The following is a 15,602-nucleotide window of genomic DNA, read 5'->3' as shown; positions in this document are numbered from 1 at the left end:
GGTAAAGAATCTGCCTGAAAAGCAGGAGACCTGGGTTTGATCCCTAGTTAAGAAGACCCCCTGGAGGAGGGCATGGCAACCCACTCCAGTATTCTTGCCTGGAGAAAACCCATGGACAGAGGAGCCTGGCAGGCTACAGGCCATAGGGTCACACAGAGTCAGAAGCAACTAAGCAGAAGCAGCAGCAAGGTCTGTATTTAGTCACTGCTAACTTGAGAGTCCCTTGGACTGCAAGGAGATCTGACCAGTCCATTCTGAAGGAGATCAGCCCTGGGATTTATTTGGAAAGCTAAAGCTGAAATTCCAGTACTTTGGCCACCTCATGCGAAGAGTTGACTCATTGGAGAAGACTCTGATGCTGGGAAGGATAGGGGGCAGGAGGAGAAGGGGACGACAGAGGATGAGATGGCTGGATGGCATCACTGACTCGATGGACATGAGTCTGAGTGAACTCCAGGAGTTGGTGATGGACAGGGAGGCCTGGCGTGCTGCGATTCATGGGGTCGCAAAGAGTTGGAAACGACTGAGTGACTGAACTGAACTGAACTGAACCTCAGTTTCCAGAGAAGGCAATGGCACCCCACTCCAGTACTCTTGCCTGGAAAATCCCATGGGTGGAGGAGCCTGGTGGGCTGCAGTCCATGGGGTCGCTAAGAGTCGGACACGACTAAGCGACTTCACTTTCACTTTTCACTTTCATGCATTGGAGAAGGAAATGGCAACCCACTCCAGTGTTCTTGCCTAGAGAATCCCAGGGACAGGGAAGCCTAGTGGGCCGCTGTCTATGGGGTCGCACAGAGTCGGACACGACTGAAGCGACTTAGCAGCAGCAACCTCAGTTTCATCATGTGTTATTAATAATACTTAACTCACAGGGTTATAGAGGGAACTCAATAAGTTAATTAAAGCATTTAGTGTAGTCCCAGCACATGGTAGTTATGCCATACTTGGTAATTATGACTGTGAGCACAAGGATATTTCTCATTCTTAACCAACTCCAGGTCTGCTTTACCTTCAGTGCAAATCATGAGTTCTGCCTTGGAGCAGACCTACCGTCTGACATAACACCTGCCTCCACCTGCCACCATTATGCCCTCTCTCCCCTAGATCCTAAACTTAAAGCTGCTGATTGTTTCCCTTAGAAGTGTGGAGCCAGACCTGGGCCTGAAACTCTACTGTGTCCTGGAGGAAGCTTGATCAGAGAATCCCATAGAGATACAGATGAAAGGGTGCGTGGTAGGATCTTACATCCCAAGTTGTAATTTTATATTTCCTTCTCTTCCCTGTTTTACCCACTTGTGCAGGGACCCTGGAAGCCAGGAGATTCCTTTATTAAATTCTTAGAGAGAGCCTTACTAGAATTAAAGAAACACATCACAGAGCATAAAATGTTAGACTCAAAGACCATGACATGGTATCAACCAAACAACCCATTCTTCCCATGGGTGAAGCAATTTCACAACCATTCATGGAGGAAACAGGACTCAAACCCAGATCACAGTTCTTCTGGTAGGAGTTCTTCTTAGATACTTGCAGGGTAGCAAACGGGAAGAGACCTCATTCATTTCTACATTTCCCAGAGCTACATTAACTGACCTTACCTTACACTTTTCTTTTTCTATTACATTGGAACAGGAGTCAAGGCATAGTAATGAAGGAAGTAGCATTTTTTTTCATAAAAGAACTTTAGACCTAAAGTACTGTGTTATCTCCTCTGAATTAAGTCCCAGCTGTTGTGTCAGACAGACTCCACGTTTAAAAATGAGAGGCTTGAATTTAATCAATTGATTTTTTCCAACTCACTAGAAAATTTTCCTTCTTATTAAAATGTTCTCTTTAGTATTTAAAGGTAAACCAGACTGTTGAACAGGACAGAAGAAGGTGAATGACTCAGTACTATCTATCATGACTGTTTAGACAACAATTCAAAAATATCTTGCTTATTGTTGAAGACTGTGTTGTATTAGTAGAGGGCAAAGGATAGGATTTACACACACACCATGAGTTAAGCTAACACAGCAAGCCCTCTGTAGCATTTCTGGATGAGGCAATATCTTTAAAGTTTTCAGCAGTTAAAGTTTCAGAGGACCCTGAAGAGTCCAAAGGCAGGGCTCAACCTCCGGAAGACTTCACAGTAGAATTTAAGAGGCTGACACTTAAAACTCTGTTGATGCAAGAAAATGGTTATAATCCCCATTCTGTTAAAATAAATGTTTCCAAATAACCATCATAGAATGAAGTAGCAGGCTTCCATCAGTAGAAAATACTTATTTTCATAGCTTCCACTTTCTCCAAGAAAGCAAGGAATTTTTTTCCAAAGAGACAATCTTTTCAGCATCTATGCATAGCAGTTTCACAACTCTGTTTTCTAACTCTGTATTTGGTGGAGTAATAAATTAAGATATATAAGATAGTGTTTTTTTAAACTGACTTCACTTTATAGAAACAACTAATTGATCATGCCCATGACTGTCCTGTTTACAAATAACACACTGTAATTCATTCCTACTCAATCTACTTTTCAAAGCATAAAGGCCTGGAAAGCTATGCAAAAGGGCATTGAATTTATCCCATTAATAATGAATTTAGCAAAAGTTTTTGAAAAATAGTTTCTTTCAGCTCAGTTCAGTCGCTCAGTCGTGTCCGACTCTTTGTGACCCTATGAATAGCAGCATGCCAGGCCTCCCTGTCCGTCACCAATTCCCGGAGTCTACCCAAACCCATGTTCATTGAGTCAGTGATGCCATTCAACCATCTCATCCTCTGCCATCCCCTTCTCCTCCTGCCCTCAACCTTTCCCAGCATCAGGGTCTTTTCAGATGAGTCAGCTCTTCATATCAGGTGGCCAAAGTATTGGAGTTTCAGCTTCAACATCAGTCCTTCCAATGAACACCCAGAACTGCTCTCCTTTAGGATGGACTGGCTGGATCTCCTTGCAGTCCAAGGAACCCTCAAGAGTCTTCTCCAACACCATAGTTTCTTTGGAGTAGAGCAAAAAAGCACGAGACATGAAATCTAAAGATATGGCTGAAATATTAGCTTTATAATCTATAATCCTCAGCTTAGCCATCTGGGAATATCTTCATAGGATTATTCTGAGAGTCACATTAAGCAATATATGTCATAGACTGTAAAGTGACATGGAAATACTTGTTGCATTTAAGCATATTGGTTATCTGCAATGCCCATGAAGAAAAATGCATCTGTATTCCTTGTCTTAAATTTTTTTCTTAATTTAGTACACATGGAACATTGAAAAAATAGTAGGCACTTGTAATTATGAAATATGGTCAAAATAGTATTTAATAATTCCAAATATTTTCAGTAAGAACATATCCGTGAATGAGTAAAATATCCTAAGTTTTCAGGATCTTTGTTAGAGAAATTCTACAAGTTCTTAAATTCAGTTTTTGGATAGAGAGAGCTTTCATAGCTCACTTGACAAAGGATGACTTTGAATGGGAATGAAAACCTTAATCTTATTTTGAAAACATCAATTGTCTAATTATTATGGGCTCTGTATGTTCTTTTTCAATAACTGTGGCAAGGAGAATTTCATAGTCAACGCCTTCTGCAAATATGCTTTTGTGGTAGGGAGAACAAATACATTTTGCAAAGGAAAATAACCAGATTTAGAGAATTAGACTGATTTGTTGACTCACTGGCTGAATTAAATAATTCTCCCCTCAGACAGTTGGCAAGTGAAAAATCAAGCCCTTCAACTTCATGGCTGCCTCTGTTTGCTTTTACTTGGTTTGTTTTCTCTTGGTTTACTTTACTTGGTTTGTTTTCCCAAAATGCAAAATAGAAGTGTTTTGCTACCTGATGACAGTTATAAGTGACAAACTTCTTAAGTTTTAACTCTATAAACATAGAAGAAGTCAGGATTCTGTCTATGGCTAGTATTCTAAATGAATACTTTCTTTACTGTCTTCCCCATGGTTATAAACAACTCAATTAAAAACAACAACTTCTATAGTAGACTACACTCAACTGTGGGCTTCCCTGGTAGCACAGATGGTAAAGAATCTGCCTGTAATGCAGGAGACCAGTGTTTGATCCCTGGGTCGGAAAGATCCCCTGTAGAAGGGAATGGCTACCTACTCCGGTATTCCTGGAGAATTCCATAAACAGAGGAGCCTGGTGGGCTACAGTCCATGGGGTCACAAAGAGTCAGACATGACTTAGTGACTAACACACACAGACTCTACTGAAGAAAAGAAATGATGCAAAGGTAAAGAATACCATAACTGGGCCCAACTTATTTGCAATGACATTTAGAGGTTTTATAAAATAATCATACACTTAGTTGTAATTAATAATTAATTAGTTTCTCAAGAAAGTTATTTGCCTCATTTAGTAAACATTTATAGTATTTCAGTTATAAGCCAGGCATGGTGCTAAGTGACAGGGAGTAACTGAAGATATTCCCAGCTCTAATAGAGCCATTCATTTCAATAAGGAAATAGACATTAATCCACTGATTATACTGATGTGAATACATAATTACAAATGGAGAAAAAAATATTATGAAAAAAAAGGGTGTGAGCCTCTTAAGTAAGTTACAAAGAAAACTGTTACAGCCTGAGAGTTCAGAGAAGATGGGCTTTCTTTAGGAGGCAAAGTTGAAAGAAGGGACTTCCCTGGCGTGCAGTGGATAAGAATCTGCCTGCCAATACAGGGGACACAGGTTCAATCCCTGCTCCAGGAGGATTCCACATGCTGCAGAGCAACCAAGCCCATGAGCTGTAATGACTGAGCCCATGTGCTACAAGTACTGAAACCTGTGCACCCTAAAGCCTGTGCTCTGAAGCAAAAGAAGTCACTGCAATGAGAAGCCCGAGTACCACAATTAAGAGTAGCCCCCACTAGCCACAACTAGAGAAAGCCTGCACAAAGCAATGAAGACCCAGCACAGACAAAAATAAAATGAAACTAAATTTTTAAAAAGTAAAATAAAAGTTGAAGGAAGTGATAAGAACTCATTAAGTAAAGGAGGACTACAAACTCAGACTAAGGAGATGGTGTGTGCAAAGACTCTTCAGTGAGGGACTTCCCCGGAGGTATAGTGGCTAAGACTCCATGCTCCCAATGCAGGAGGCCTGGGTTTGATCCCTGGTCAGGGAACTAGACCCCACATGCCACAACTAAGGATCCCACATGCAACTAAAAGACACTGCTTGCCACAACGAAGATCAAAGATCTCAGGTGCTGCAACTAACATCCAGTGTAGCCAAATAATTTTTTTTTAAATACCCTTTGGGAAGAGAGAGAAGGATTTGAGAAGCTTAAAGAAGCCCAGTTTGGTGGCCATGAGTTACTCTGTGGGTTACCAAGAGTAATAAGCCTCTGGGAAGGACACTGATGAAAGATGATACTGGAGCACTAAGCAGGACAAAGTGATGCTGTGTCATATAGACCAAGTCAAAGATATTGGTTTTTAACATCTAACAGGAGATGTTTGTTTATGTTTTCAGTAAATACAGTGCTTCCTATTGCCAGTCTTCTAGACGCTCAGGATAGAGTAATAAATTAAAAAATACATGATCACATTTGTATTTATCCTGTTTTCAGGATAAAATATGGATTGGGGGGGGTGTTCACCATTGATGTCTGGAGACTAATTTGTAAGCTTCTGTAGCAGTTCAAATGAAATATAAACTTGAAATCACCAGATTATAAACTTGATGAAAGGAGGGTCTACTTCTATTTTTGCTCACAATTGGAATTTTAGAAGAATGTATCTGACACATACTAGGTGCTCAATAAGTATTTGTTAAATGATGACTACTCAACATATGAACCTAGAACTCTTAAAATTTCTTATATAAGCTTACACAATCACACTTGTTGGGATTCCTCTGGAAATAGTATAGTACATTTTGCCTCTCCTGTGCCAAAAACGGTGAGCAAAATATCAACATAATTTATGAAAGTAACAAATCCTTATCTATAAATAAATCTGGTAAAAAATATATACACCTGAATGCAGAAAACCAGGTGGCGAGCACTACATGTTTGTGGATATTTCAATAAAAATCCAAACAGTTGGGGAGAACAAGATGGTGGGAGAATAGGTGGACATGGAGTACATCTCTCTCCATGGATACATCAGGAATACACCTCCAGACACAGAAGTGCATGCAGAACAACAGCTGGGAGTGGACAGGAGGACCTGACCAGTTGAAAAGAATATATAGAACCACGCAAAACTTGGTAGGATGAAGAACTAGAGGGAAAAACTGGAGTGTTAGTAGGACTGGACTTACCATTCACAGGTTGGGGAGCTGAAACAGGGGTCCAATCCCCAGTGGGGCAATTGTCTGAGTCAGAGGAGAAACATTTAAGGCTGAGAGTGGAACAGCTGATCTGTGGCAGCCTAAATGGAATGAGAGTCAGACAGTCCTTGCTGCAGCCATACATATGCCAGGCAGGAATGTCAGTGTCCTGGAAGAGGCAGCAGCTGGGACCTGGAGTTTAGGGATTGTGGGACAATCCAGGTGCAAGGGCTGCTGTTGACTATGGAGGGACAGATTGAGGGGATAGAAGGGAGTAGATCATGGTGGGATATGCCTGTGGAGGAAAGCAAGACAAGCATGGAAGCAAGGCAATACTGCTGAGTCACACACAGGGGTGGAGCCATCACCATAGCTTCTCTCTCTCCACATGACAGCACTGGCAGCTGAACAATAGAGAGGCCGACCCATCAAACGCCTGGCGCACTGCACTACAGAGTAGGACCCCACCCAGGGTGCTCCTTTAAGTGACTGAGGCACCGATCTACAGAGTAGAACACCAGTCAGGGGGGCCTCTCTATATGCCTGATGCATCAACCAACAGAGAAGGATTCCAGGCAAGGGATCCTTCTAAGTGCCTGAATGGGCAGAGCTATGGAGAAAGACTGGCCAAAGAAGCTTTCTGATTGCCAGCTACAAGAAGCTCAAAAAAAAAAATCTCTGATAGGGCCATAACTCTTGCCACGGAGGCAGTTTGTGTCCTTGAACACTTGGCGCTGCCAGGGTCCCTGCAAGCCAAGCAACTGCACCACCTTCAGGCTCAACTCTCACTGGGGCAGAGCTGCCACCACCACAACAACAAAGAGATTGTGTTTATGCACGTAGGGTCACTTCAGTCCTGTCTGACTCTTTGTGACCCTGTAGACTGTGGCCTGCCAAGCTTCTCTGTCAGAGAGGGGGTTCTCTAGGCAAGAGTACTGGAGTGTATTGGCCAATACTGGTTGCTATACCCTTCTAGAGCACTATATTTCCTGCTGCCCTAGCCGCCAACACCCCTGAGTACCTGGTGCTGCCAGAACCCCTGTGACCCAAGCAGATGGACCACCTCCACACCTGGCCCTAACAGAGGCAAACACAAGCCCTCCAGGGCAGCCTCAGGAGCTAAACCCCAATGGACGACTCACAGGTAGAGGTGGAAATAAAACCACAATTGAAACCCAGGGGTAGGGTGGCTAAAAAAGAGGATCCAAAACCTTCCCACCAGCTGTACAAGCTGCAGATTAAATCCACATGATCAACTAGGCAGACTCTGTGTTTACAGAATATATAAAAGGCCATTGAGAGCTTCCACAAAAGAAAACGCACTACCTCTGATAGCTGTGGACATTGGAGGCAAGAACACATGGGAGTAGGACCAGATTAGAATCTGAGCACCTCCCATAGCAGGTTCAGAGATCAGTACAGTGTTGGAGGGCATCCTAGGGAGGTAAGGTGGACTGTGATTCCCAGAGCGGTAAAGGACACTGACAGCAGTGACTCAATAAAAATATTTTTTATTCTTGCTTTTTAACTTGTTCTGTAGATTCTTTTTTCTTTTTTTTCTTTTTTTTTCTTTTTTCCCCCTCTGTTGTAGTTGTTGATATTATTGTCACTAAGAAATCCAATTAAGCTTTTGAGGGTTTTTTTTTTCTTTTTCCTCAGTCACATTTTTTACTGTTGTCAGAAACCTCTGTCTCTATGTTGGGCTTTTACAGTTCTATGGAGTTTTCCTCTTTCTTTTTCCTTTCTCTTTTTAAAATTTTAATTTTTAATTTTTTAAAATCTATTATTATTTTTTCTACATTTATTCCTTTGTCTGCTTTTCCTACTGTTCTTTTCCCCTTGCAGTTAATCTTCAACATATATAAATCTTCTTTATCTACCTCTATTTAAGTTTGTATATCTATTCTTTCTTTCTTTTCTTTCTCTCCTTTCCTCTCAACATATTAGTTTGTTTTATTTTCATTGCTTTATTCCCCAATTGGCACCTTGCTTTAATTATGTTTTCCAGTTTGTGCTTTAGTTTTGTTCTGGTAGATATAATTTTTGGTTTCTCTTGTTTGCCAGGTCAATCTATTATACTTACTTTTTGATGGGCTATTTTGATTTTGCTTATGGATGTATATACATGTGAATATTCAGTCACACTTTCTATTGTTATCAACCTCTGCCTCTACATTAGGCTTTTGCAATTCTGTGGAGCTTTCCTTTTTTCCCCTTTTTTCTTTCTTCTTCCTTTTTTTCTCTTTTCTCTTTTTATAACTTTAATTTTTTTTAACCTAGTATATTTTTCCTATATTTATTCCTTTGTTTGCATTTCCTACTGTTCTTTTCCCCTTGAAGTTAAACTTTAATGTATATAAATCTTCTTCATCTACCTCTATTTAAATTTTCACATCTATTCTTTCTTTTCTTTCTTTCCTTTCCTTTCAACATATTTGTTAGTTTTGTTTTCACTGCTTTATTTCCCACTTGGCACCTTGCTTTAATTTTGTTTCCAGTTTATTCTTAAGTTAGCTTTCTTCTTAATTGGTAAATATAATTTTGATTTCCTTTTTTGCCATATCAATCTACTGTACTTTATTTTTGTTGGACTGTTTTCACTTTGCTCATGGGTGTAAATGTATGTGTGTGTATTCCATTATTTTAATCATTATTTGCCTGATTTTTTTTATTTAAATTTATTTATTTTAATTGGAGACTAATTACTTTACAATATTGTATTGATTTTGCCATACATCAACATGAATCCGCCATGGGTGTACACGTGTTCCCCATCCTGAACACGCCCCCCTCCCTCCCTGTACCATCCCTCTGGGTCATCCCAGTGCACCAGCCCCAAGCATCCTGTATCCTGCATCGAACCTGGATGGGCAATTATTATTTGCCTGATCTTATAACTGCCATTTACTGGGGTTCATCTTTGGTTTCTTGTTTTTTGATATTTTACTGTCACTTAATGCCATAACAAACCACTTGTGGAATCTTCATTCCTGACCAGAGATCAAACCCTGAGCCTATGGAGTGGAAGCACTGACTCCAAGACCTTAGACTACCAGAGAACTAACCCTAGGGAGTATCAAATAGTGAGAGTTCACACAAAGGAAACCACTTGAATATAAGACCTGGCATTACCCAACCACCAGAAGCACCCTGTGCAGGACACCTCATCTAAACAACAAACAGAACAAAAATACAAAGTCAATCATCAGAAGGCAGGAGTACCACCTCACTCAGCCTTGCCCATCAGAGGAAAAACAAACAAACAAAAACTCAGCACAAATCTCACCATATACGAAGCTTACACAAACCACTGGACCAACTTTAGGAGGGCAGAAACCAAAAGGAAGAAAGAATTCTAACTTCTTCAAGGAAAGAATTCAACTTTCATTGAAGCCTGGGAAAAAGGAGACCTCAAACACAATAACTTAAAAAAAATGAAAAGGCAGATAAATACTGCACAAATGAAGGAGCAAACTAGAAACACAGAAGTCCAAATAAATGAAGAAGAAATAAGAAAATTACCTGGAAAAGAATTCAGAACAATGATAGTAAAGATGATCAAAAACCTTGAAAACAAAATGGAGAAAATATATGAATTAACAAAGACCTAGAAGAATTAAAGAATAAGCATACAGAGACAAACAATACAATTACTGAAATTAAAAATACTCTAGAAGGAATCAATAGCAGAATATCTGAAGCAGAAGAACGAATCAGTGAACTAGAAGATAAAATAGGGAAAATAACTTCTGAACTGCAGAATAAAGTAAAAAGAATGAAAAGTGCTGAGGATAGCCTCAAAGACCTCTGGGACCATATCAAACAAACCAACATTTGAATTATAGGGGTCCCAGAAAAAGAAGATAAGCCTACAGCAAACATTATTCTCAATGGTGAAAAACTAAAATTATTCCCCCTAAGATCAGGAACAAGACAAGGGTGTCCACTTTCACCACTATCATTCAACACAGTTGTGGAATTCCTAGCCTCAGCAATCAGAGAAGAAAAACAAATAAAAGGAATCCAGTTCAGAAAAGAAGAAGTAAAGCTCTCACTGTTTGCAGATGACATGATACTGTACATAGAAAACCCTAAAGAGAGTATCAGAAAATTACTAGAGCTAATCAGTGAATTTAGCAAAGTTTAAGGACACAAAATCAATACACAGAAATAACTTGCATTTCTATATACTAACAATGAAAAACCAGAAAGAGCAATGAAGGAATCAATCCCATTCACCGTTGCAACAAAAAGAATTAAATATCTAGGAATAAACTTACCTAGGGAGACAAAAGAACTGTATGCAGAAAATTATAAGACACTAATGAAAGAAACAAAAGATGATATAAACAGATGGAGAGATATTCCATGTTTTTGGGTAGGAAGAATCAATATTGTGAAAATGACTATACTACCAAACACAATCTACAGATTTAATGCAATCCCTATCAAATTACCAATGGCATTTTTAACATAACTAGAACAAAAAATTTCACAATTCATGTGGAAACACAAAAAGATCCCAAATAGCCAAAGCAGTCTTGAGAAAGAAGAATGCAGCTGGAGGAATCAAGCTTCCTGACTTCAGGTTATACTACAAAGCTATGGTCATCAAGACAGTATGGCACTGGCACAAAAACAGAAATATACACCAATGGAGCAAGATAAAAAGCCCAGAAATAAACCCATGCACCTACAGGTCCCTTATTTTTGACAAAGGAGGCAATAAAATACAATGGGGCAAGGACAGCCTCTTCAATAAATGGTGCTGGGAAAATTGGACAGCTTATATGTAAAAGAATGAAATCAGAACACTATACACAAAGATAAACTCAAATGGATTAAAGACCTAAATGTAAGACCAGAAACTATAAAATTCTTAGAGGAAAACATAGGCAGAATGCTTGATGACATAAATCAAAGCAAGATCCTCTATGACCCACCTCCCAGAGTAATGGAAATAAAAACAAAAGTAAACAAGTCGGACCTGATTAGACTTAAAATCTTTTACACAGCAAAGGAAACTATAACCAAGGTGAAAAGACAACCCTCAGAATGGGAGAAAATAATAGCAAATGAAACAACTGACAAAAGATTAATTTCCAAAATATACAAGCAGCTCATACAACTCAATACCAGAAAATCAAACAACCCAAACAAAAAGTGGGGAAAGGACCTAAACAGACCTGTCTCCAGAGAAGATATACAGATGGCTAACAAACACATGAAAAGATGCTCAACATTGCTCATTATTAGAGAAATGCAAATCAAAACTACAATGAGATTTCACCTCACACTGGTCAGAATGGCCCTCATCAAAAAGTCTACAAACAATAAATGCTTGAAAGGGTGTGGAGAAAAGGGAACACTCTTGCACTGTTGGTGGGAATGTAAGTTGATACAGCCAGTATGGAAGATGGTATGGAGATTCCTTAAAAAACTAAGAATAAAACCACATGATCCATCAATCCCACTTCTAGGCATATACCCTGAGGAAACCAAAGTTGAAAGAGACACATGTATCCCATTGTTCACTGCAGCACTATTTACAATAGCTAGAACATGGAAGCAACATAGATGTCCATCAACAGATGAATGGATAAAGAAGTTGTGGTATATATACACAATGGAATATTATTCAGCCATAAAAAACCCACATTTGAGTCAATTTTAATGAGGTGGATGAACCTACAACCTATCATACAGGGTGAAGTGAGTCAGAAAGAGAAAGATAAATACCATATTCTAACACATATATACAGAATCTAGAAAAATGATACTGAAGAATTTATTTACAGGGCAACAGTGGAGAAACAGACATAGAGAATAGACTTATGGACATGGGGAGAGGGGATGAGAGGTTGAGATGTATGGAAAGAGTAACATGGAAACTTACATTACCATATGTAAAATAGATAGCCAACGGGAATTTGCTGTATGGCTCAGGAAACTCAAACAGGGGCTCTTTATCAACCTAGAGGGGTGGGATGGGGAGGGAAATGGGGATATATGTATAGCTATGGCTGATTCTTGTTGAGGTTTGACAGAAAACAGCAAAGTTCTATAAAGCAATTATCCTTCAATAAAAAGTTAATTTTAAAAAATCCCAACAGTTTCGTGGATATATGTGTGTTTTGATAAAATGCCCTTAAAATCAAACACATATAAAACAGGTAACTAATAAGAACCTCCTGTATAGCACAGGAACTCTACTCAATACCCTGTAATGACCTATATGGGATAAGAATCCATAAAAGCGTGGATGTATGTATATGTATAACTGAATCACTTTGCTGTACACTTGAAACTAACCCAACATTGTAAATTAACTATACACCAATAAAAATTAATTAAAAGAAAAAAAGAATGAGTCCAGTTTTTGTCTGAAAATCTTCCATGGCCATTGTATTGTGAAATCAAAGCTTACAGAATATGTAGAATGCTTTGGAAGAAAATTATGAAGACAATAGAGCATCACACTTTTAAAAAATGTTTGCATCATCAATGTGCTAGTTGGCACAGAGGATATTACTAGTGAAGAAAAAAACATGGACATCAATTAATAACTTTTCAGCCAAGAAGTGAGTCAAAAGAATCAAACTTTCTCTAAATGTGAAAATGTTTTAGGAATGCATTAATCAATTTATTTCACTCATGTTTCCCTTTTTATATATGAACAATTGTGACATATGATAAAATCTATATTCACATAAGTCTGAAAGACCTCTTTCATGTGGTAGTACTAATAGAAATTCCAGGTGATAAGAAAGATTTATGCCATAGTTTAAATAGCAGTATTTTACTGTTACATAAAGTTATGGCATATCTGACAATCAATGGCATTGCAGCATGGAAGAAATATAGTAGGATAACCTACACAGAGCACAAAGCAGTGGCCATGACAACAAATAGACATTAGATCTCTTTACAAGGTTACCAGAAAAGCTGAAAATAAATCCAATTTAACAAAAATGAGATGCAACTCAGAACAGACATGTTTGCCTTTAATTTGAGGCTGGTTCTTTTAAAATGAAATAAAACTTTTCAAAAAATATTGGAGTCAATAAGGCTTATCCTAAGAGGTGTTCATAGAATATTATGCTACTATTTTTTTCACTGCTGATATTTTTCCAGTCACACAAGCACCTTGGAGAGATTTTTGCCCAGTGTTATGCAAGGACAGTTGTTACTGTGGGTAACTTGTTGCCGCCCATCCCCCCAAAAAAATTGTGTTCCCATATCCTGAAGTACTGTGTTGATTCACATCCATTAACCTTGAAAGTATTTTCTATAAACTGTTTTCAGTATCCTTGCTCATGAAGAAAGATTTTATGCTTGGAGAACATAGTTTAACACAATACATAATGTAACCTTAAGTGAAGTGTTAGTAGTTCACTCGTGTCTGACTTTTTGTGACCCCATGGACTGTAGCCCACCAGGCTCCTCTGTCCAGGGGATTCTCCAGGCAAGAATCGATCCAGGGATCAAACCCAGGGTCTCCTGTATTGGAGGCAGATTCTTTACCACTGAGCTACCTGGGAAGCTCATAATGTAATTTAGTAAATCTAAATTATAATATGTTCCAAGTTAACATTCCTAGGACACACTGTTTCTCCTCTATTTGGGGTATTCTAAATATTTACCAAAATAACTGAGACACAGGATATATTAAGAGAAATTTTTAAAGACATTTTTGAGCAATCATATAGCCAGGCACTATATTAAGAACGTTCACATACTGTCTCACTTTAAACATCACAGTTCCCTAGGAAATGCATGATTATACTAGTTTTAGTTGAGGAAACTTAGACTTCTGTGAATTAATTTGAACAAAATCTCCAGGGTGATAAAAGTCAGAGCTGGACTTCACTGCAAGACAAGTTCAATTCCAGGTCTGGGAACCTTAGCTTCCAGGGAGTTCCACCTCATATTTTAGAGCCCAGCATCTAGTTTCTTGCTGAATTTGTTGTTGCTGTTCAGTTTCTCAGGTATGTCCAACTCTTTGCAACCTCATGGACTGCAGCATGCCAGGCTTCCCTGTCCTTCATTATCTCCCAGAGTTTGCTCAAATTCATGTCCATTGAGTTGATGATGCTGTCAAACCATCTCATCCTCTGCTGCCCCCTTCTCCTTTTGCCTTCAATTGTTTGTTTATTGTTGAATAGCTCTCAGTAAATTATTATTGTTTTTAATATAGTTAAGCTTTCAACTTTTAGCAAAGGTGACTATCAAAAAATGATTAACCTTGTGACTCTTACTTCTGCATGACTTGCTTATCACTTAATACTCCTACATAATGTCCCCTGTGATGCATTGTTCCCTGAGATTGGGACCAGGGGAAAAAAGAATGGCTTCTTTCAAAGAATTTAAAGCCTATTATCTCAACATACACATTTATCCATTTCCCTACTCATCAGATTTTTCCCTATTATTGCTTACATTTTTCTCTACATAAACCCTTTCAAGTACACTTGGAATAGGCAAGAAGTAAACAAATAGTGGCACCCCACTCCAGTACTCCTGCCTGGAAAATCCCATGGACGGAGGAGCCTGGTGGGCTACAGTCCATGGGGTTGCTACGAGTCGGATACGACTGAGCGACTTCACTTTCACTTTTCACTTTCATGCATTGGAGAAGGAAATGGCAACCCACTCCAGTGTTCTTGCCTGGAGAATCCCAGGGACGGGGGAGCCTGGTGGGCTGCCGTCTATGGGGTAGCACAGAGTCGGACACGACTGAAGCGACTTAGCAGCAGCAGCAAACAAACAATAAGTTCAACAGCTTTCTTTCTAGATATTGACAAGCCCAGCCAATATACTAAGGAGCCCACAGTAAATCTGAAAGTGATAAGCTTCCAAAACAGCACTTAGAGTGACTGTGGAGAAGTTAAACTTCCACTCCCCAAAATTCTCCCACTCTAGATTCTTTTTCCAACTGCCCAAAATTTCGACCTTCACAAGATCAAGGATTTAGCCCAGATGCTCAATCTAGCATCAGGTAGATCCTGGGAACTTTTTGTATGGTTCTTGACAGCCCAAAACATTTGCAAGGGCTCTGTGTGTTTTCTGCCTAACATTCTTAACTACTGTTCAATTGATACAAGTGTTCTTACTGAGCATCTTCTAAGTGGCCCTCTCTGGACTATTGCCTGGCTTTATAGAATGAAACACACCCCTATCTGGAGAAGTTCACAGTCTGAATAGATAAATATATAAAAATAAAGTTACAATTAATAGAGATCATATTTTGTATCTGATTGTTTTTTCTTTGATTTAAAATTTTTGATTCCTCAAGGCTGAAACTGAATGGAGTTTCAAAACCCA

This window comes from Bubalus bubalis, chromosome X (assembly GCF_019923935.1).
Source record: "Bubalus bubalis isolate 160015118507 breed Murrah chromosome X, NDDB_SH_1, whole genome shotgun sequence".
Classification (NCBI taxonomy): domain Eukaryota; kingdom Metazoa; phylum Chordata; class Mammalia; order Artiodactyla; family Bovidae; genus Bubalus; species Bubalus bubalis.
This window is presented reverse-complemented; position numbering follows the sequence as displayed.